At 41.0% G+C, this 24,444-nt stretch overlaps 1 protein-coding gene and 1 long non-coding RNA gene across 50 annotated transcripts in view; one reads left to right on the top strand and one right to left on the bottom strand.

Annotated features, from left to right (window-relative positions):
- Positions 1 to 5,123: 5,123 nt before the first annotated feature.
- The window catches only part of PAM (peptidylglycine alpha-amidating monooxygenase), a 123,469-nt gene continuing 104,148 nt past the window's right edge, over positions 5,124 to 24,444 (top strand). For 25 of the 49 annotated variants that reach the window (XM_086868656.1, XM_086868638.1, XM_086868633.1 and 22 more), the window contains exon 1: positions 5,158 to 5,276. The gene's annotated coding sequence lies outside the window, so the exon portion shown is untranslated. Of the gene's footprint in view, positions 5,277 to 14,055; positions 14,212 to 15,483; positions 15,622 to 24,444 lie in introns of those variants that run through there. The other 24 variants (XM_086868654.1, XM_086868643.1, XM_086868644.1 and 21 more) reach the window with 9 other exon arrangements.
- Positions 9,246 to 14,377, bottom strand: LOC147648105 (uncharacterized). Its single transcript, XR_015280761.1, has 2 exons — positions 12,118 to 14,377; positions 9,246 to 10,926 (listed from the first exon to the last, which is right to left on the bottom strand). It is a non-coding gene; the product is annotated as an uncharacterized LOC147648105 (long non-coding RNA).

Raw genomic sequence — 24,444 nt, 5'->3', positions numbered from 1 at the left:
TGATCACTCATACATATGTTCAGCCATGTCATGTTTGAAGATTCAAAGGATAGTATATGTAGGATAGCAGCACACAAATAGATGAGAGATACAACAATTAACATTTTCGGTTCTGCAACAATTAGAAACCATTTTCAGTGGTATGCAAAATAGGCATCACCCTAGGTGATATGTTATCCATAATTTGTCTACAAAACACTGACAGAATTACTGTTATATTCATTAAGTACTATCTTACCAGAGGTAGAGACGAACATCCTTCACACATGGGAAAGGCATTATATAAACAAGTGGCTCAAAAAGCTACCTCATCTTCAGAGACCATTTACTGCATGAGAGTTGAGGTTTTGCTAAGCTTGCGTAACTGGATGTGTTGCATATTTCCGTTCACCTGAATAAAATTAAGCCTCCAATATAAAGGTATTTCTTTTGCACATTTTTGCTTTACACCAAGGTATATATTATTGGTATATATTTATACAAAGTACTTTAATGACAGCTGCGTAACATATCTTTATAATATATATCTCTTTCACTGGGACTCTTTTTTAAAATTGAAATTTATCTTGGTGAGTGCTAGAAAAAAAAATCTGGGAAGTAGCAATGAATAAAACTGCAGCCTGAAGGAGATCATGGGCTGATTTCTATCCTCAGAAGAGCTCTTCAAAGGCTTTCATCCTTTTTGCTGCCAGGATGCTGCTCCATTTTCAAAGTAAAATCTCCATGAAGCTCTCTACTGTATGATGCAGTCTTTGCTTTTACATATTCAAGAGAATAAAGAGAAAATTTGTGTCTTGTTCTTCAAAAAAAAAAACAAAAAAAAGACAAAACCACATAATCCAAGGAAAAAGGAAATTAAGAACTTGTGGCAAAAATTGAGTAAATTGTGCTCAGAGAGGAAAGAGCTCAGAGCCTGGAATCAATTTTCCTATCTAAAATACTTCATCAAGATATATGATACTGACCTTTATGATTTAATATTTACTATTGTTGCTTACCAGTAACAACATTATTATGTTATGGAAATATAAGCAAGAAGACTGTATGACTCAAAGGGTTTTGCACAAATTGAAACAGCATTTTCTTACAGATCTATAAATGGCAGGTAGTGATGGTCTAGCATGGTTCAGGCATGGGTAATGAAAATTTCAAGGTAAGTTTGCCACGATGCAAAAGCTTAGGACAGTTTATTCCTTTACACAGTTTATTCCTGTATAAGGAAGCCCAAATACTTTATAATGACATAACAACCACAGACCAAACATATCTTTTTATATAATTTCCATGTCAAAGGTCTAAAATTAATTGCTTTAGCATGTACCTAATCTCAAAATTCAAGTCCTTGCTGAATTTGGACCTAATGCAGATGAAAAGATTGGCAAGCTAAAGAAAACCCTACGGTTTTATTTCTCATGAAAAGCTATTTTAAAGGTAGATATCCAGCCATGCAAGATGAGAAATAATTTTTCAACTCAGTGAAGTCACTCTTACAGGAGGTCTAGTACTTTACAGGACCTGGAGTTTGCTTTGTTTATTTTTCAGTACTTTAGACTAGGAAGTAACAGTGTAAGTCACACAATAAAGTTTAGTAGTTGTTTTGTTTTCCTACATTAGAAATTTTCAAATTTGATGGACAGGACACTGTAAGCCAAGTCTCAGATTTCACAAGGAGACAAAAATTAAACGTCACATTCTATTGTATTCATTTTATTGCCTTTATGAAGCAATATGAAAGCAGCATTCAAAGTAATGAAAGCAGTATGAGAAAACTGAGAAAAAATCCAGTAGAATGATATAAAGAGTCATTAAACATGAAGTCTAAGGTAGACTGCCTTATGTTAACCATAAAGGAAACCAGTAGATTTGACAGGTTCTACTCGAAAGACTTTGATACAAAGGTAGCCATAAAAAGCTGAGATTTTAATTAATTTTCTCTAATATTCAAGAAAAAACTTTTAAAATTCAGAAAGAAAACTTTAAAGCCTATCCTCTTAGTAGGCCCCAAGGTCAATCTCTTTCCCAGTTTCTTTTCAAAGAGTTGATAATATATCTTTTCAATGCTTTTCTCTTTTTTTTTCCCAAATACTTTGATTTCTTTTATTACTACCTGTAAGCCAGATGTTCCCTACTTAGAAAAAGGACTGCATTTGTAGGCCACTATTATTGTCATAAAATAAGACCTTCTAATTCAAGGAACATTCACATGCTAGACTATTTTGCTATTTTGAGGTCTTCCAAATTCTTGTCCATGCTTTTCTTTGCAAAGATTGCTTTGAGAATGCATTAATCTACACCAATTAAAGAATTTGCAGGTAGCTACTTCTAGAATAGGATGTAGGCCCCTGTGAGACACAGCAAAGCTGCACCCTTCATGCACATGTGCCACATGGAGCTTAAGGTGGGGGCAAGCCTTTGTGTTAAAAATAAAAATCCCAATATTGTTATAAATAAAAATCCCAATATTCAAATTATATGGTCTTGTTTCAATCCCAATTTAGGTCCCTGGATAAGGGTTTTTGGTGTTGCAAGTCCCAAAAGGGCTCACTGTTAAGAAGTTCATACTTGTTTTATCCTTGCATTTGTACCCCCACCCCTTACTCCCTTCCAACCCGTCGAGTAATTCAGCCGCTGCTACCCAGGATGAACTTCCCCATTTCCCATAAAGACTTGCACACGGGTGCATATTAAAATCATATTTAAAACCTGGGAGCGAAGACAGCCCTGGACAACGAGCCACTCTCAAGAAACATCTGGAGGACCACACTGTGGAGGCAGTGGGGACCTGGGGAGACTGGGTGCACTGACCTCGGTCCAGCAAACTGGTCACCATGACCTGGACAGGACTTGAGAGGGAAGACACCCCTGGATTTTCATGCCTGAAACAGAGTCTCTGGGTGATCCCAGCGAGGATAGAGGCTCCAGTCCTGCCAACAGTGGATGATGACAGGCCTGTGTGGTCCTCCTCCTCGACGTCGACCATGGGGAGCAGCGGCGGCAGTGTGCACCCTGGGCTCCCGCCTCTAGGCTTAGTTCTTCCCAATAAAGGCTTATCAAAGGGAGCAGAAGGTCTCCTGGCCCTTTAATTTACATAATTTTGGTTGCTCCTGCCTCAGCAACAGGTGTTTATTGATTTGTTATTTCATGTGCTTTGCTCAGGGCAAATCCTTGGATCCTTAGACCAGGTCTTTGCACTTACAGTGTTAATTTTCTTAAGCCAGACCAATAATGTCATGGCTTGGTGTGACAAAGAGCTCTACAAAAAAATGCTGGTGTGACTCTGCAAATCAGTTGGAGCCAGTAAGTCACCATTTCTGTTCAAAGAGCTTAACATTTCTTGCCATCAAACAATGAAAGCATCTTTTGGACACATTATTCACTAATTGCTTGCTATGTCCTATAGCCCCACAAAGGCAAATTTTCACCTTCTGAAGAAAAAGGACCAGGCAATTAAGACCAAGACAGAACTTCACTGAAGTACTTTAATTTGAGAAATATTAATAAGCTTTCGAAGAATTAATTTATGTGGCATTTTCCATTTTATATGAATGAAGAAAATGCTCCATCTTAATAACACATCTAGCATTTTTAGAAATACTGAAACATCATCCATCATAGACCAAATTACCCAGATTTGTGTTCATAAAGAAGTCAGTACATCTACTCAAAAAAAAAAAATATTTTGAGGGTGGCAGAATTATGTTTTACCATATGTATTTTTTTATATTTTTAAGGACCATTGGGATAGTCCTGTTTGAAAAATGAATACTTCATCACAATGCCCCTGAAAAACAATACAGATCTAGGTCCTAATTCTTCCATCTTACCTAAGCAGATAAACTTTTCGAAGGTCTCCTGCAAAACCTGTTCAGCAAGAGACGTTGAACAGTGAGAGATGACTGATTTATCTTCACAAACAAGCTGTGGGTATGCTGACAGATGAAACTAGCACTGAGAGATAAAAGAAAGAATGGGATGGATTCCACTGACCGATGAATGGAAAAAGATATTTGCCTTTACAAACATTTAAGGTTTAACATGTAGGTATGCTGGTAAATGAAACTGCGTATTGAAAGATGAAAGAGACAATGGAGAAACACCATAAATTCCACAAGAATTAAAAATTAAGAGGGAGGGTTATACATTAGAGAGGAATCTTAGGTATCAGGCATTCCGGGAAGCCTGTACCTCTCAAATACCTCAGCCTATGGGGAAAGAGAGAAGGGACATGCGGCTGGGAGATTAGGATTAAAAGGAGGCTGTGTCCTCCAAAAACCGAGACCCCAGGGGAATGCCCCATGGCCTCTCCCGTTATTCGAATAAAGTTAAAGGACTCCTCTGTCTCCTTTTTGGAAATAAACCGCTGGTGTTTGTGGATTAATTTTCCTGATAGAAGGGTTCCCATGCGGTGGCTATGCGTGGTTGAGATAGAGCTCATTTTAAGTGCCCAAGCTCCAGCTCCCTATTTTATATTATGAATTTCACTGAAAACATCACCGCATTCAAGTACACTGGACAAGCTTACAAGCCACAGTCGGCACACCCGCCTTGGATCCTTCGCTACCAGTACTGCCTTGTGCCCTGCCCAGCACCCGTCCCTCGCAGGACACCACTCCGTGGCTCCCCGCTGTTCTGAGTCCGTGCTACGCCCCCCCGCCCCTGCACCCCGCAGAGGGGTCTGCAGACTTTACCCCTCATTTCGCTGACCACCGCTTGCAGTGGTCAGCCTCTCCTATGCCGGCAGGAAGCGGCTTCACCCCCGGGCCCGATCGCACACGGACCCGCCCGTTCCTGCCGGAGGGCAGCCGGAGGGGCACGTGGCGCTTTGTTCCTTCCCCGCGGGCTCACATGGCTCGGAGTCCTCCAAGCGGACCCCGAGCCCGTTCCGCAGACTCCAAACCGTTACCTGCGGACCCCAGCCCGTCCACTGCGAACACCGAACCGTCCCTGGAGGACTCCAGGCCTTCCCCTGAGAACCCCAGCCTCTCCCCTGCGGCCGCCGCTCCACCGGGCCCCGCTCCCGACCCGGCGCGGACCAGAGCGGGCGCGGAGAGCGCCCCCCCGCGGCACAGTCCGGCGCAGCGACCGGGCCGACGTGAGCGCCGCCGCGTCCCTCGCGCCGGGCGGGGGGGGCGGGGCGCAAGGGGGGCGGTCCCGAGGCGGGGCAGGAAGGGGGTGGGGGTCGCGGCGGCGGCCCCTGGTGTCGGTGTCGCTACCGGCAGCGGGGGGAGGTCGGCCGGGAGTCGGCGGCGCGGCGCGGCGCGGCGCACATTCCTCCCGTGAGTTCCACCTGCTCCGCGTTCGCCCGGGCACGGGGGCTGCGGGGTGGGGCGGGGTGGGGAGGAGTAGGAGCAGGGGGGTACTTTGAGTTGCGGTGATTCTCCCGAGCCCCGCGGCGGTGCCGGCGCAGGTCCCGCGCTTTGGTCGGACGCTCGTCCGACCGCGCTCTGCGCTGTCTCTGCTTGGGCACACGTGCGGCGCCGCTGCTTCCCTGCCCACTGCCCGAGGCGCGGCGCCTCCCGCGGATGCCTCGAGGCGGGCTCTCGGACTCTCGGGGGCCGCTTTAGCACTGCCCGGGCCCGCGGGCGTGCGGGTGCCAGAAGCAGCTCTTCCCCTGCAGGCTGCGGCGGCTGCAGCGTTGGGAGGCGGGGGTAGATCCATCCCGCCCTCCTCGTCCCTGTCTGAGCGCTACCGCCGCCGCCTGAGGGGGTGGGTACGGCTGATCCTCCGGTCCCCCCGCCGGGACTTTGTATCCTGTGCGAGGCCGACGGGAGGGACGAGCTTAGCCGGGGCTGGGGTACGGCGCGCTCCCCGACCGCCAAAGTTTCCCGTGGCGCCGGGAGCCCGAGCCCCAGCGGACAGCGAGTGGTGCCGTCCCGGGGCTGGTGCCTCCCGCCTGTCACAGGGCCCGGGTTAAAGGGCCGGGCGGCATGCCGGTGGTGGGAACATAGCTGAATGCGGAGGGGCAGAGCCCCTCAGGACTTTACGCTGCCCCGCTGGCGCTGTCATTTCTACACCTTTGGGTGTCCAGCCATGGGAAGTGGTCAAGTGCTGACATTTTGTTAGTTTCGACTTCCAGCTGTTTCGAGTTGGGTATGGTTCCCAGTAGTCCCTGGGAGTGGCTTTTTTTTTTTTTTTTTTTTTTCCCCGTTTGTTTTTGGTGGGGGTTTCTTGTTGCGTTTTCGGTTTTTTTTTTGTTTTTTTTTTGTAAGCCTTCACTCCTCATTCAGTTCCTTTAAAACTCATGTATTGCTTTCAGGCATTATTATCAAAATATGTATGTTTTGTGTGTCAGTCTCTTAGAAATTGATTTGCGCGTATTTTTGAATGTGCCAGATAACTATCCACTTGACAGAGAATGGCTGTGCTGTGAGAGCTGCTTTGTGAAGGGGTGGGTCCCCAAGCCCTTCAGCAATGGTAAAGCTGTGGTCAGTTCTCAGGCTGGCTTATGGACTGAAAACACAGAGATGCTGTCATTGGCAGGTTGGTAGGTTTTACCATAGGCTATTTTCACATTGCCTGCTGTATGCTTGCAGATGAGTGCTCTTATAGATTGGAGTAAAAAAAAGAAATAAAGAAAAGCTAAATCACTGGCATTAATTAGAATTTTTAAGCTACTTACAAGGTAGCAGGCATTTTTAATATCACAAGTTTCTATTATCTGTCACTTGATATGAGTCAGGTGTTTTGTTTCCTTTTTGATTTGGCCCACTCCTTTTCTGTCTTTGCAGGGGTTCTCACATTAAAAACATCAGTAATAAATATATAGCTATCAAAAAAATGCAGTTTAATACCAAAATTTTAACTGAAGTTTTTGAAGTTCCTATATGTTGGATTCTTACTTATATTTCTGTTTTGTGCTGTAGATCTGAAATCGTGAGTCTGTCTTGTACTCTAAATCTGAAATCAGGAGCTAGTTTTCAGAAAAAAATTTGCTGCAAGACTGAAGCTGACTAGTTTTCTGACTAGCACATGCAGAAATAATGGAAACTGGCTTGAATTTAGCCCTTAGGTACTTGGCTAGCTTCACAACTTGATGCTGTGATCTCAGCGTTGGGACAGGTGAAAATAAGAGGTCTAGGAGGTAAGGACTAGCAAGTAGCTAGCAGATACTTCCTTTGATATGTGGAGGCAGATCTGGAGAAGTGTATGTGCAAGCAGGCTTAGAGTAATCTCAGAGATCCAATCCAAAATACAAACCCACCATTTTGATGCTTTATATGCTTCCTTGTCAGGTGAGAGAATCTCAGGGCTGTTGAGTATCAAATAATACAAGATAGGATTGAATCTGCTTGTTGTGGAGGTTATTTCCCTGCATGTGGCTGATACTACAAAATGGTCAGAGAGAATTTTTTTTCTTGATTACTTAGAGGTGAACCCATAGGAACTAAGTTGTAAAATGCATACATATTGAAGACAATTCTTATTGTGTTGCTTCCGTTTTACATGTAGTAATGGCTCAAAAGGTGCCAAGAGGTTGGTATTTGTTTTGAAGTTCTCATTTTACAGATTGACAGAATTATTCATGTTGCATACTCAAAAACAATGGCATGCACAATGCAATTAAGACTATACTTAGAAGGAATTTCATAACTTGTCAAGTTTCTGTTTAATCCTTAATTGGATCTGACCATTGCTTGTGATATTCAAGATGAATAAATCTCCTGGGGTGCTTATAGTAATACTGTCCAAAGTTCCAATTATTACAAACAGATTTTTGAAACAAATGAAGGGAAACAAGCTAGAAAAAGTATTTCTAGTGTATACTTTGAAACAATCGCTAACAATTAGGATTAAATACTTAGACTACCATCTACCATATTCTGTATGGTACTGATAGGCTATATCATGTTAGTTGTCTTGAGGACAAGATACAGTGCTGGCTGATCCGAGCAAATTGTTGCTGGACTGGTTTACAGCCTGGTCTAGTATGGCAATCTGTATAGTCAAAATATTCTGAATAATGTTAAAAATGTCTCTGCTTAGGCATCCAAGTTCAGTCTAATGTTAAAGTCGCAGAAAGAAACACTGGACATTCTCTAACTAGTGAGAAGTGTTTTCTTCTTGCTCCAGAGCTTGAGTCAATCAAATGAATGCAGGGTGTTTTTCAGACACAACTACTTTTCTCCTTTTTTCTCTCTCTTTTTTCCCCCTTCCTCTCTTTTTTTCTTGTCCTACTCCCCTCTTTTTTCTCCTCCCCTGTTCTCTTTTTTTGTTCTCTTTTCCCTCTCCTTTTCCCCCTTACTTTCTTTTCCCCCTCTTTTACTCTTTCTTTCCCCAGCACTTTTTTCATTGCCTTCCCCCTCCTTTATCACCTTCCCCCACTCCTGTCACCTCCACACCATTTCACATTTCCCCATTCTGTTTTGCTTCTCCTCACCACCTTTCACCTTTTTCTCTTCCTTTCATACCTTCCCCCTCCCCGCTCTTTTTTCTCTTTCTTTTTTTTTTTTTTTTTTTAATCTCCTTTCTTAGGCAGTCAGGAGATAAAAAATTTAAATTCATAGTGGAGCAGAAAGACAGTGAGAATTTACAACGTACTACTTAATGAATAACCCCCTTCATTTTTCTGTGATAAGTGAAGGACTCCATTTCCTGTCAATCTTGCATGTACTCAAATTCAGTTTCTTCCAATAGGCCAAGGCAAGGAGGAGAGGGTATTATTTATATATTGTTCAGGCATGTTGAATCAACTAGAAACATTTTCCTGCTTTGAAAGATGTAAAAGTTTTACTTGAAAAACTTGATTCTCTAGATCTCAAATTTTATGGGTTACTTTATAACATGTGAAACAAATATTTCAGTGTGAATTTTTATCAAAAATATGTGTGGGTGCAAGTGTTGGGTGCTTTTGTTATGACAAAACTATATATTCTGGAAGCATAAAGTAAAATCAAGTAGAATTTTGACATACAACTTATGATATGAGCAAATCACAAGTACTCACAAAAATTATGTCGTGTATATGGGAAGCAAAATTTATGGTTAGTGCTGTTTTTTGAAGCACTGTTTTGGAGGTATACCTCTAAAATTTTGGGATTTATTATTACAAGTGTTGAGAAACGTAAGTTAGGTAGAGATTCTCTTTCAAATCTATGTAAGAATGTGGATGAAACTGAGCACTAGCCCGTGAAAGGATACCCATACATTGTATATGAAGAGATCCCAGAAAAAACCAAGCTTTTGCGATTTTTTTTTAGTAGGTGAAGGTCAGGCAGTGTGTTTCTAAGGAAGACACTTTGCAGTCATTAGTTGGAAGAACTCTGTTGCAGCAATACTCCAAACCCTGCGAGCACTTGCTGTGTGTTGTAGAGGAAGGGGTTTTCTTGCCTTCCCACCAGCCATCATTATTAGCAATGAAACTACTCAGCAGAACCCACCATTTTATGCAAAGAACGAAGTGTGTTTTGTTGAAACTGAAAGGCAATAAATGATAACTTGGGCTGTTCCTGCTGCAGTGGTGAAGTTCCTGCATTTTAGGCAACAGATGTCACTTGGCAAGTCCTCTGGTTTAAGATACCAAGGTTCTATGGTAGCCAGAGTGCATCACCATGTGAGATGGAAGTTTAAAGTGCAGCTGCTGACAATGGATCACTGAATAGGTGGAAACATGACTTCTATTTTTGAACAAATTAATTTTCATGAACTTGTATTTGCAATCTATTCTTAGATGTTTTTCATCCTTTTATACTCTTGCTTTTGCAGTCCTGCATTTATGAAGACCAGGACAGATGGTTATTGCATCACTATGATTACTTGCAGTGACAAGGGAGAAAGGGATGCTGGCTACCAAGTCCTCATTGTGTATTTTCATTTATTCTTGACTGGTAATAATGTTGCATGATCTTTGCTGCATTTATCTTCCCTTTGGACAAAGAATGCTGAAGGTGATGTTGAGTCATATCATATTTCTGATCCATTAATGCAGTATGGTCTCACACTCCATCACTGCCTGCCAGTTCCACTCCACAGTTTATGAGTATTCTTTTTTGGATGTTATGGATCCATTTGGTTGTCTCAGTCCTGTTCTAATGTTTTAGTCTGTGCTGTTGTACATTTGTGGTCTTTGTGTACTAGTACAAGTGCTTTACTGTAGAAATCCCTTCAAAGCAATGGTATCTGGAAAGTTTATCTTTTGCAAAATCATCTAACTCTGTGTTAGAGTCCTAGTATGTAGAGTTAATCAAGACTTAAATAAGCAAAAAAAAGTTTTCTTCTGACAGTCATACATTGCAAGTGGCCTACTTGTTTTCAGTCTTCTGTGTTGTGTATGCCTCAGGTCTTCATACTTGAACAACAAAGGGATTATTAGTCTTTCATACTTGGGAACAAAAAGGGATTATGAGGAAATGTTTATGTTGAACTTAAGGTTTGTGAATTTTTTTCCTTTTTTTTAAAGCACAGGACCTGATTAACACTAGAGGGCCACTACAAAACCATTGATTTGTTTTGCTCTTACCCTTTCCACCCACACATAAAAATGGGGGGGGGGGGGGAAGAGGTTGTTAGCTGTACATTTGCTTTCTGTTGCACACTTCTAAGTAAAGTCCTTTGATCTGTATCATAAAACAATTACTCATCTTAAAAATTAGGGCCCACAGCATACCATTTCTGGCTTGTTTCAAAAATGTCAGTCTAATTTTCAGTCTAAATTATTCACAGTCTTTGTACCTACGCATTGTTCTTGTTTAGCATCATTCAGTAGCTTAATTCTTAGTTCATTCTCTGTATATACTTCTTTATAGAGAACAGTCATGTTTATTTTTAGACTTCATATTGCTGGGCTTAAAAGTCAAGATTGTCTTTGTTTCATTACATACTGGGAAAACTAAGAGCCTATTTGGTTCAGCTTGGAAAAGAGAAGGCTGAATTCAATTGGAGACTACAGCTTCCTCAAGGGAGGGAGTGGATGGTGGAGATCTGCTCTCTCTGGTGATTGGACACAAGGAAGAGGAATGAAGCTGAATCAGAGGAAGTGCAGATACACAAATATAAGGCTATATTTATGAAACAGTTAATGAAATTACCACTTGTAATCTTGTTTCAATTTTTTTGTTTAACCACTCATTTTGAGTTGGGTTGTTTTTTTTTTCCCCCCACATCTTCTAATCTACTTTCCTTACATTTAATAATGCCTCATGTTTTAGTATGGATGAAAAAAAAAAAACAGTTAATCACCCCACCCCTGACCAGGTCCACTGCATTTTCTTTAGTCTTGGGGAATGATCTTTTGTTTCATCAAAGAAAGATGGTAATTTGCTAAGGTAATGTAAGAAAGTATATATTTTTTTTTTTTTTCTGTCACTCTGTTTCTGATTTCTCTCTTTTCTTCTCTGTTTCTTTTAATTTCTCTCCATTTCTAATTATTTTTTACTTCAGAATCCATTCAGTTTATTTTTCTCTTTGGTTCTTTGTTGAAACAAAGGTGAATTAATGTACTTGTAAGTAGCAGTAGGTCTAAGGTACATTTCTAAACTACAGGATGATGGTCACCCTGAAGGCTTAGATTGCTGTCTGTTACGTCCCACAGTAAGTTTCTTTGGTCTACAGACTGTAACACTGACAAGTTACTGAATATTGGTGGTGAAGTCTTCCAGTTGAAGGCTGAGGTGTTGTTTTGCTGTGAAGAGAATAAGAGGAGTGCAAACAGAGACTAGAAGAGAATGTAAGGAGAAGTAGGTGAATCGGGGAGGAGCAGACGAGTTGCATTGAAGGTCAGTCTGTGGAAGCAAGTGGGGCTTAGTCTGTGCAAAGAAATGTGGTCATGACCTGGTAGGAGAGGGAGAAACTGTATGAACTCTTGGGATAGGCTGACAATCTGGATTTAGGGAAGAAAACAGGAATAGGAGATGGGATTGTATGAACTAGTGGCTGAAAAAAAATTGAAGTGAAAGACTGTAAGGTTGAAAATCAGGCTAATGTGAAGTGAGGTGGAAAAGAAAAGACCGAGTGGAACAGGTCAGTTATGACCCGTGTCACAGTAAACGTATTACTTCTCACATCTTTAAGAGATATTTAAAGGACTGCATTAAGAATTATTGAAAATAGTCAAATGCTTTGTTCTGAGATTCATTAACATGCATTCATAATTCAGCATAATTGGTATACAGTTATGCTTACCTTTATCCTCATATTTTCAGGAAGTCATAGCTTTTTCTTTTAGAAGTACATACCCATCTGTCATTTGTGGATCCTCCCTGACCCCTTCCCAGTTCCCAGAAACTGCACCTTTACATCTGTTCAGGTACTGAAGGTGGTTGTAGTCCAGTGTTTTATCAGTAACAACAGTGCTTATGGCTTTGTGACTTTGTTAGTGATTATTTTGCTTTACAAGTCAGCTTGCTTTAATAAAATTCTCCCTGAACCTCCTTCATGTGCCCTAAAGCAGGAGTGAAGAAAAGGAATTTGAAAACAGAAAAGTCAGCCTTGCCTGCTTACAGTAGTCCACTTAAAGCAGGGTGGGAAAGTTACTGTTTGTTTTAGATATCAGCTCTGTTGCAATCTTTATGCTTTAGTTTTTCATGGATTATTTATATTCAGATTAGTTAAATTCAGTTGGTTTTAATTCCTTTTGCAAGCATGTTGTACCCTGATGTCAAATTAAGGAGATGGATTTTATGGTATTAAGAATCCCAGTCTCATTATGGAAGAGATTAAGGATTTTGTGCTGAATTTTAAAGCATCCTTTTTATCCTGACTTGAAATACTTTTTGCTTCCTTCTTGTTTACTGTTGTCTGTATTGAGAGAATGCTAATGTATTTGAATCATCATTTTAAGAATTTTAGTTTACTGTAGTCCTTTCAGAAGATCTTGCTGTAGTACCTAGTTTGGGACAACCTAGCTGTTCTTATAAAAGCTCTTCATATGTAACATAGTTTTTATCACACATGGCAGTTACCAGAATATTAATTAAACAATGATTTCCAGTTTTGTTTCTGTTTGACCAAAAAAAAGGGTTTTTTTTGTCATTTCTTTGGCTGTCTCTCCCAGCTTTCTCTCTGTGAAAATAAAGGATCACAGAGTGGTTGAGGTGGCAGGGAGCCTTCGGAGATTATGTAGTGTAACTCCACCCTCAGTTAAATAGAACCAGCTGTATCAGATTGCATATGACTGTGTTCACTCAGGTTTTGAGTAGTTCTAAGGATGGAGACTCCACAGCTCCTCTTGGCAGCCTTTTTCCATGCTTGACCACTCCTAACAATGAGCAAGTGTATTCTTTTTTGCATGGAGAATTTCTTCTGATTCAATTTATTCCTGTTGACTCTTTTCTAGTCAGGGGACGCTGCTGAGGAAAGTCTGACATGCTTTCATCCTATGCTGATCAATCTTCTGTTTATGTGTATTGATTAGGTTTCGCCCTATCCTAAGCAGGCCTTCTCTTCAGGCTGTAAACAGTCCCATCTCTCCTCATATGACAGATGCTGTAGTCCTTTGATCATCTTTGTGTCCTGTATTTGGTCTTGATCAGTATGTTCATATCTCTTACACTAGTTTGGACTCCACTTGTGTGTTGTGTCCACCCGCTGATACATGTGAGGGTAAGGGTTTCCAGAGGTAAAGTTCCTCTGGAAATGGCTCGAGGCTGTTTTTGCTGATTGCTTTGCACACCTGAAAATGTGTTTCTTTAGGACATGATCTCAAAATCTAAAGTAGGCTTAAATTGTTAATTAATTAGCTAAAGTAAAATGTAGTAATTTCTGTGAAATTACCTTATAATTCCCATAAGAAATCTCCTGTATAATTTTCTCATGAAGGAAAATTATCTTTTATATTTTCCATAAGTCACAAGTTTCACAGCTTGGTAGTGTGTCATGTTCTACTGTGGTGAACTGCAAGGAGTTTTTTGAAAACAGACGGTCTATGACGAAATTAAGTCAAACGAGATAGTATTGTATCTGAGAACCGGTTATTGGTAACAAAAAAAAAGAGAGAGTTGCCCTAAAAAGAGGACTAGAAAAGACAGAAAAAGGAGGAAGGAAAATGAAGAAGAATGTGGGGAGTGGAGGGCGGGCAGCGAGAAGAAGCCGGCATTGCCGGCACAGTCCGGGAATGCGGTCGAGGCCCGAGTGTCCGAGTGAGTGTCGCTGTCTGAGGGGAGCCCGCGCAGCTCTCGGAGGGGCTCCACAGGCAGCGCTCCCGCGGCCACGGGGCTGGCAGCGGCGCTCGGGCGGCAGGCCCAGAACGCTGCACAGCCCTGCCGTGTCGTCGTGGAGGTGGGCTGGCTCGGCCAAGCCGGGCCGGAGGCAGGCGGGAATGCAGGAATGAAGCGGGCAGGGCGTCGGTCAGGGAGGCGGGGAGGCAGGCCAGGCGGCGGCTGGGACGAGCGAGGGGCAGGGCAGGCCACGGGCTGCGCACAAAGGCCGGAGGTCAGCCGGGTCCGGCCGAGTGCCCGGCGGGAGTGGGGCGACGACGCCAGGGAGAGTGAGGGCCCAGAGGGCAAAAAGGCCATAAAGAAGGCTGGAGCTGGGGCAAAAAGGACAAACAGGCTAGGGCCAGGGCAAGAAGCAGACAGCTGGCTGGAGACATAACAAAAAGCCAAAAAGCCCCAGAGCTAGTGACGCAGTTACTTTATGTCCCCTGGCTCCTCCCAAGGTCTGCCTGCAGACAGGAGACCGCTGGCGCAGTCCAACCTTCACTGCAGCCCATGGGTGCAGACCTTTTTCCATCTGACTGGAGAGCCCCTCAGGAGGTTACAGTGTCTCCTGCCGCCTGTCTGGCCCAGGAAAGACATGAACTGCCTGCCAGACAAAGTCTCCCCAGAGACAAGGCTTTCCTCCATCTTCTACTGCCTCCTGCAGTGGCACATGTGCAACCCCTCCCACACAGGCCTCTAACAATCAGTGTTGAGACAGAATCAAAATTAAATTAGCTCTTCACATAGTGGCAGTGAGGTATTATGGTCTTTCTTTCGTGGAATGGATTTATCTTACTAACTCTAGCATACCAAAGTTGTTTCAACATTTGAGTTTGTATGAAAAGAGAAAGAAAAGAGAGTAACTCTCACTGGTGAAAATTACTTTGCTCTGTAAGAGGTCAGTAGTACATAAGCAAGGGCAAGATAAATCAATCTTTTCATGGGTCATCTGAACATGGAGATCTTGCCCCATAAACCCATTTTCGAGGCTCTCTTTGTGGTCATCCTTGGATATTGATCAGCTCTGTTGGCCTTTTATTTCCCACTGGAGTGTCCTTTGTGCCCAAAACTAGGCTGAGCAGGTGTGACTGAGCATCACTGTCACTCCTAGATTGCCAACAGATGTCGCTGACAGTTTGGCGTAACTGAGAATTCCCAGGGTGAATGTCCATGTCTCCTCTGTTGAAGGAATGGGAATCACCGTTTTTGCAAAATATATGTTGTAGAACATATTGGCAAAGTGTTCCGAAATTAAGGACTTAGTTTTTAGTACCTGGGCCAGTATCTCAGGGATCACTGTAAACAAGGTTGTCCTTCCAGTACCAAGGTGCACCCCCCTCTTCTGTCTCAGACAGGAACCTGGTGTCTGGTGCTGTGTGGTGATGACCTGACAGTAGTTTGTGAGTCTCATAACCTTGGACTCACGCCCTCCTATTCAGAATTATTAATGCTCATGTCAGCACTGTTGGCCAAATCCGTTGAAGGGCAGGTAGGTGGAAGAATTCACAACTGTTTTTTGGTAAGTCTTTTAGTATGCTTTACTAAGCTGGCTCCACAAGGTTGATGGGGATATGTGATAAACTCGTGTTACCTGGTGTTCACCATCCCACAGCTGGACCATTTTTGCTGGAAATGACAACCCTTATTTGATTTAATACAAATGAGAATGCCTAACCATTGGTTTAAAAAGCAAAGGCCTTTCATAATGACCTTCTGGTTGGCAGGAGAGGTAGGCATTACAATCAGGTGCTTGTACATGTATCTGCCAGCACCAGTATTTATTGCAGACCCTGGTCTTTTGAAGTGGCCCAGTGTAACATCTGTTAGGGTGGCCTTAACTGATCAGCAACAGCATTGTGTTCCTGTGGTAGCTCACCATGATTTGCAATAGAGGCATCTACGTGTCTCTCACAGCTAAGTAAGCAATGCTTTTATACACCAAACTCTGTGGGGTTTACCATGTATCATCCAGTCATCTGCTTGTCATTTCCTAGACCACAGTGTGAAACCTTTGTGTACTGCCTAAGAGTCAGAAAAAGAGACTTCTGAAGCTGATTGTTCTTCCAGCACTGTAGATACAGACATTAATTTAACATACTGCTTGCTTCTCCCTTTTCTTGATAGGTTAGGAAGGTTTTCTCTGCCATTTCAAATGATGTTACTTTCCATTGCAGTTTTTCTTTCACATTTCTTGATGTCCAGTCAGTGAAACATCCATTCTCCATTACTCATACAGTGGGAACTGCTCTGCCCAATGTAGAGGCACACTGTTGTTACTTAGGACAATTTGTCCTGTTTTCTCCTGTAAGGCACTTAGTTTTGGCTGGGAGATAGAAGCTTAGAAATGCACCATTTCCACTTGACCTTTTTTTTTAAAAAAAAAAAATTTCTAATGATTTTTTATCTGGGCCAAATATGGTGTAAATTGCCTCTGAAACCATCATAGACCAAGAATTTTCTGTTTCTGCTTTGCATTTCTGCTGTATAAAGTATGATTTGTTCAGTTGATTTGGGCAACATTCTGTAAAGTGCCTGCCAAATTATTCTTCCAAATTTTACTCCTGTGGCAGTGCTCTGAATTTTCTTGGGGATCATTTCCCAGACATGATTTTACATTGCCTCAGTGGCATTGTGCAGTGCTTCTCCCACTTCTTGTTTAGTGAAGTGGATAAGATCATCCCCCTAACAGCAATTTACAGTATGGGGAAGTACTGAGGTCTTCCAAATATTGGGCTACTAGCCCATGGCAAATCCTGGGTCTGTGCAGATGCCTCGACAGCAGTGCTGTGGGGGTGTATTGCTGAACCTGACATGAGTGTGTGGATTGCTACTCTGGCTTATTAGCAGCTGGCATTCCGAAGAAAGCCTTTACTGCATCCCGTGCCACAGTTTCGGGTACAGCTCACTGGCTCAGAAAGCTTGGGCACTTCGTATCTGTGTGGGGCAGCCTTGTTTAGTAGTCAGTAACCAACTGTCATTCTCTGAGAGCAGTCAGGCATCCTCACTACTTAGATGGGGCTACTGAAGTGGAGAATGGAATTTCTGAATGGCATCTGTCTCTGACAGCTGTAATGATCTGGATGATCTTTAGGTAGCCTCTGGCTAGCCCGTAACATTTTAATGCAGTCGTTTTGAGGAAGTTTCCAAATCAGGATCTGAAACAATTTTTCTTACAGTGATAGCAGGAACCCTAGAAGAACATTTGCCTCCCTGTTATCTTGAAAGCTTTTCCTGACATCAAGTCATACCCAGTAATGCAGTCACGTACTTAAGCTACCTGCACCTTTGCCAGAAAAGCCAAGTAAGAACCCAGATGTAATAGCAAAGAAGTATAACAAGTTTCTACCTTCTCCCTTTCCCTGCCTCTCCAAGTGATTAATTGTTATTAGTTTATTTATTAGGTATAGGGGATCCTGTGAAATACAGTGACCTCAGGCCTGTAACTGTCAGAACCATCACCCACTGGCAGATGTGTACTGCCAACACAATATAAGTTTTCTTAACTTTCTGTGAAATCTCAGCCACCCGTTTCACCTTTGTGGGGATGATGCAGATCTAGTTAATTGATACAGAGTTTGTATGTGACCTACCAAATTGGGGTAGGGAATGGTTCTGGTATACCAGGAGTGCTCTTTTCCCAGTGAACATGAAAACAGTAGGTATACTCAGTCTATCCACTGTCCTGATTTATTTTTGTGGTCTCTTTTTATCTTTTCCCTGTTTATATTTGTTTCATAAATAAAGGATGGTTTCCTGTCAGTTTTGTATTTTGGGACTGCAGACCTGGAGTAAATTGTAAAACATTTCCTTTTGTGTAACTGTTTTCTGTTGCAGAGTGTAATATGTGGTTGTACAATTGTATAATTGTACAATAATGTTTTATTGTATATGTATATAAGCAGTAAGAAGAAATAAAAACTAGTTGCAAGTATCAAACACACATGCATAGCAATGAGTTACAATACCACAGCCAGGAGCCAGAAGAGAAGGGTCATTTGCAAAAGAGCAGAATAGCACCAAAGAGAACAAGACCCACCCAGGCAAAATCAGCCTACTGACGATTCAGTGATTTTCACCTGATATCGAACTGATCTGATTCTCCAGACCATGCATTTCAATACCCAGTAAAGCCACTCAAACCTTTCCTCCCTTCTCAGAAATCTAGTTAACAAACCTACAGTTAATATGAATATGCAACAAACCCTAAGAGAAAAAACTGTACAACCTCAAACTGCAGAAACTGTATAGAAACCCACTCCTCCAAAAGACAAATGTGAACTTGGGGGAATCAGAGCAACAGAAGCCGATTCAGAGTTCACCCAGTGTCGACCCCAGGCTCGTCACTGACAGTGATTGTGATTGTTTCCATAACTAAATTTTACATATTTTTCAATAAAATTATTATCGATAGATTTGGCTCTATTTCATTTATAACACAGAGGATACATCTACAAGAATATATATCACAAATATCTTCCTATGACAAGAGAGTAGGGATGTATCTTTCATGACTGCCATCTGCATGCAGCACAGGTTGGCATGGGCTGTGCATATTGGCAGATAATTTTGCGGGAGTGGCCTTTACTGAGAAGTTTTTACCTGCTTTTTTCTTCCTGTAGAATACTGAGGGCACATTGCTTTTTTTAAAGTGCTTTTATATGGTGTGATCTATTTCACCTTCAAAAGAAATTGAATTGAACAAAGTCAATAGCTGCCAAATATTCTGCTTTGCTTGTGGCAGAGGAAGAAAAATACTATTCCTATATGCTTTCAGACATCCATACCTGTTTTTATGTGGTCTTCAAAAGATATCTCTGATTTGGAGACTGATCTTCTAACTGTATTCTGTGTCTGATACTTGGTCTTTTATTCTAAGGATGTGTGAGGATGATGCATATAGATAATTCAGTCCTACATTATCTATATTACTGGATCAATTTGTGTACTTTAGTTTCTGTCATGATACATATCAGTGGAAACTGTGGGCTTGTGAAGTAGTGATCAATTCAGTCCTTCCACTTGCCTTACCTGGCCTTTTAATCTAATCAGAGTGGAAACAAAATTACATACTTAGTCTCTCTATTTTTTTATAAGCATCAAAGCTGGCAATGTGTTAGAGAACTGGTAATGTTATTTTGGCCACCTACAAACGTCTTACCAACTTGTTTGATATATTTCTACTGTTGAGATAGCCATTTGGGTCTTGTGTGTGCACTCTAGGAATTATTTGTTTTGATACTGTTGTGTTTCTTTACTATCTTTTTGCCTGCTGAAAAATGTATTTCATAGTTAGCTAATGTAGCAAGAAGTTGTCTGTTCAGTTGATTACTTGTGACTATTTCTGGCAGGAGTTGCTGGATCAGAAATTAATTGCAAGCATGAAAAAAGTCGTTTTGGAAAACTTGCTTTGAACTGGCATAGTTTCTCTTGAATGTCTGTGCTTAATCTCACACCACTGCATGATCATGGAAGAGGATCTTTGATCTGTGGAAATGTTTGCTTCCTAGGCCTTCCCCAAGCGGTTTTTACTAAGGTTTATCCCTATCCTGTTCTTGTTGCTTAGGAGTAAATAATTAGCTTCCAGCACCAGTTCTTTCACTTTTTACACAAAGAGGTAGTAGAAAACTTGCTAGTATTCAGTGGATTCATTATGTGAATATTTTATTCTGTTTTGCAACATTAAGCTTTAGGAACGTGTCCAAATTATTAACTTTTTTTTGGCTACTTCCCCTTAAGTGTTTCAAAAGAAATAAATTCTAACTAATCTTTTTAACTTATTTTTGGTTAAAACCTCATACTTTCAAGAACCATTTCTTTGTACTGCTGTTGATGCAGAACTCATGAGCTGTACAACATTTCAAGATGAGCCTGTAATTACAGTGTTAGAGTGCACTGTAGCTGGGTGATCTGGTGGTATGTTATGAGTAGGTATATCATCCAGATTGTGTGAACTTTCTGTAAACTGACATAGGATTTAAATGAGTATCAGTGCTTTAAATGAAGCATGTCTCATGAGAACTGTGTCACCCATTCTCTTAAATTCTGTTTTAAATGTATTTTACTACAGTAGTTGAACCTTCACGTTCTACTCATAGATTTAGATTTTTCTTTGCTACTTTTTTCATATTTCAGAATAGTTGCCATGCTAGCTAGTTTTGCTGTTGTCTTTGTCACATGTTTTCCTGTCCCCCTCACACGGCTTGGTTTGATTTGTTTTTCAAATGGTCTTGCTCTAGATCAAGAACTCTGACTAGGTAGGAAATGGATCTAACAGGCGTGGAATAGCATCTCCTTTTTAGGGAAGTCAATTTTCATTGAAGTACTTCCTTTATTGCCATCTCTGATACTTAAATTGCTTAAAATGAAACTTAGAAGAAAATGTATTACCAGTGTGAGCAGCACTGGTCTTAGAGCTCTTGGATAAAGTGGAGTAAAACCTGAGCTTATTGTAACAATAGTAACAAAGTGCTCTCAAACCAATATTGTTCCTTAGATAACTTAGAAAGTCTGCGCTGAGGCTTTTCCCGTTGTCACACCACACCCCCAGACAGAGGAGAGATTACCTTAGGCTGGTAGCTCTATGTAAACTTCCAGTGTTCTGTAGTAGATACTGTTAGAGCCAAACAGTGAATCAAGAGCAGCTGTTCTTGGCCAAGCATGTTCCCTTGATTTGACTGTTTTTGGAAAATAGAACACCTAGGGCCTTAACTTGCAAACAGAAAGGATTACTGATTTAATTAATATCAAACCCAGCTATATTTTTTTGCATAAGTACAGTTTCCTGTCTTCCTTGGGTAATTTGAAGATTTTGCTGCTACAAATAGTGTTCTCAATACTTAGCTACCCTGTTCTCTATAATCTTTTCTATTGAGATTCTGTTCTGTCTATCCATTTATAGTGGATATTGGTACACAATACATTTACAAAATGGACTGTAAATGATAATCTTGTTAGATGTGAGTGCTTTTTGAAGAATTTGTGTGTACTGAAATATGATATGAAAGTTTTTCAGGGTTCTTGTTTCTTGTTGGCAGTTTTGGGTATAAGATACATCTGTAATTGCTAAAGTTTGTTTGTAGTCTTGACAAATATATGAGCCAGTAAAAGGGGTAGCCTTGGATTAAAGCCACCTTTGCCACTGTTATTTACTGTGAGCCCCATGGCTCCAGATCCCTACCCTCCCTGTTTGTTCTTTGGGCTTTTACTTTATTATTTTTGTTTGGTTTCTCTATTTAACCAGTATCAATTCTTTTAAATTTCTTAAACCAATTTCTTAAAACCAAAAAAGACTTTCAATGCAGACTATATTTTTCTCAAAGTTGCTCCCATTAATTTTTCTCTCCCTTGTTCTAGTTGGGCAGTCTCCAACTTGAAATTTGTGCATTTCTTCTCTACAATAGAAAAGAAACTGGGAGAGGGAGGAAACTAAAGGAAATAAAACTTTATTCTTTATTGCTTTTATTTCAGATAACAGGAGCTATCACCTGACCTTGTCTTGTCAAAATCTTTTACGTCCTTGAGGAGGAGTGCTATTTTGACAATCTTCCCCACAAGCATTAGAATGCTAGAGCTTTTACTTTCAGTGCTTGTAGTCTTCTTTATTCCTTTTATTTTTTCTGTCAGTCACATTTATAACAGTTGCTTATTAAAAATAATATTACTGAAGGGTAATCTTAAGTGTTTCCAACATTTCTGAGAGGTTTTCTGTTTTCCTCTTTTTTTTTTTTATTTCTATGTTTCATTTTTTGGTGATTTTAAAAGTAACTCTCAGCTTCCTTAGTTATGTCTTCAAAATATGTGTTAAAATAGTTTTTTACCTGGTCTTGGCTTTTCTGAACTCGTCAGATTTTCTGTAGGTTTTGGGGTTTTGTGTTTCTGTTTGTTAATAGTTTGTTAGTTTCATTGTTTCCTCTGAATTTTATTATTACTTCTGTCATGTGGTATTTTTTTCTTGAGAAATGAGTTGGGGAAAACAATATGGAGTTACTTATTCATTGAATTCAGAAGGCCACTGTTGAAAACTGCACTTGAACTTTTGAATTTGTATTACTAGATTTTTTCAGGAGCAAATGTTTCCAAAGAACGGAATGTATTTTATAATATTTATTATTATATTATATTATAATTATAATATAATATTTTATAATAGTATGTGATGGTCATTCTGTTGATCAGTGTTAAGTACCTGTACATACACAGCAGGGCTCAGTCTTCTTATAGGTATTGTGGTTATCACTAAGCAATAAAACTGTTCTTTGGTTGATGTTCAAATCATGAAGATCAGCATTTGTCTCTTACTTTGTATTTTCATCCCTGTCAAAGCAACTTGACCTACATACAACCAGCAGTCGTTTGCTTAGGATGAGTTTCTGATATTGTATTTGTGTATACATTATTTGAATATATAATCTTTTCAATTCAATAGCGTATGTTCACTTACTAGTAATGAGCTGATGCTTTGACAAGGTGCTTTTTGAGGTAAGAACTTTGTCAAATACTGTATCTGGTTGTTACTTCTATTTTAAGTTGTGGATGTTGGCTTTTTTTGTGGGTTTTTTTTTATGAATGGACAGTGGTTGTCAAGGGCAGCAATTATCGCTTGCTGACTGTGTTCTGCACTGCAGGTTGAAATTTCAGTTGAGGCTAGATTGGCATAGTCACATCTAAAAGTGACTTGCCTTGTTTCATGGCTTCATAACTACTTTGGTGAAATTAGAGTCTGAACAGTTGTGTCAATCACTTACTGTGTATGGGCTGTTTATTTTAAAATCTTCATGGGATATGGTAGGAGTTGGCCTTGGCTGGCCTTGACAGATCCCCACTCAGCTGCTCTTTCAGTCTCCCTCGTCAACAGCATAAGCTCAGAAAGTAGAGGTGGAACAGCTCAAGGTCAGGACTGGGAGATAACTCACCAGTTACCATCATGAGCAAAGAGATTGACTTGAGGAAAATAAATTTGATTTATTGCCAATTGGAAATACAGAAGAGTGGGCTCCCAGTGGGCTGCAGCTTCCTTCAGGGCATCTTCACCTGCTCTGCCATGGGGTTTTTCATGGGTTGCAGGTTTCTTATCTGCTTCAGCCTAGGGCTCTTCAGGGGCTGCAGGCCCTGCTGCTTGAAGCACCTCCTCCTCTCTTCACAGTCTGTGACTTCTTCAGGGTTCCTCACTTCTGGTTTTCACACTCCACTGTACAGCATTTTCACATTTCGTAAGTATACTTCTCCAGAGGTACCACCCTTCTGGCTGAGGGGCTCAGTCCCCTGCTCTGGTCATGTAGTACCCCATGCTTTTGGCACATTCTCTCCTCACAGAAGCCACCCTGCAGACACCTCACTGCTCGTACTTGGGCATGTAAACCAAATAAAACTATAAATGAAAAATCAAAACTTGATGCTTAAGATAATATGAACAATTATGGGGACTCTTATTTTGTGTGTATAATTCTATGGGATGAGTTACATAGAACTAGTTAATGTTTTCTCATTGCATTTGCACGTACATCTCTTCCAGTTCAAAATACCTAGTGACAGGTAAAGTAAGTATTTCTTTACAGAGTCACAGGACAGTCAGGGTTGGCAGGAACCTCTGGAGCTTACTGTGTACACCCCCCTTGCTTGTGCAGGACCACCTAAAGCAGGTTTCCCAGGACCATGTCCAGATGGATTTTGAAAATCTACTAAGTTAGGACTCTCCACAACCTCGCTGAGCTTCTACTTGCCCTCACAGATGATTCTCTCAGTCATTGTGCACCTTTCTCAATTGCCATGATTTATCAAAGATTATGAAGAGTAGTGGTCATGGGTGCATCCCACCAGGACCCATGGACTTATGTATGTCCAGCTGGCTTAAGTATTCCCTGACATGATCAAGGGTATATCTGCCTTGCTCTAGACTACTCCTGGGATATGATAATGTCATGATGTTTAGTATGACATTTCCTCTAATTTTGTAGCATATAAAGAGACCAAGAGATTGGCTCAAGTAAGGTTCCTTATATGCCTCTAAATGTGTATTAAGTATTTTATGCAGTAATTCAATGGAGTTGATTTATTTCAGTGGTGGCCACTGCTGCTGTTGACAGTTTCAGTTCCTGTTCTGGATTAGTTTTTGTCTAATATGTGACAGAGAACAACTGCAGACAACTGTATGCCTTGGAACACTGTTTTCTGTGTCAGTTTAGTGTTTATATATAAGCAAAGAATGTTTTTCATGAAATTCTGATATTTTAGCCAAGGATTATAACTCTGTGTAGGTTGTGTTGCTGTATTTAAAAGACAGCTAATATACTAGAGGGATCTTTTAATAAGTTTA

The sequence above is a fragment of the Cyanistes caeruleus genome, chromosome Z (genome assembly GCF_971803275.1).
Source record: "Cyanistes caeruleus chromosome Z, bCyaCae1.hap1.1, whole genome shotgun sequence".
Lineage (NCBI taxonomy): Eukaryota > Metazoa > Chordata > Aves > Passeriformes > Paridae > Cyanistes > Cyanistes caeruleus.
This window is presented reverse-complemented; position numbering and strand designations above follow the sequence as displayed.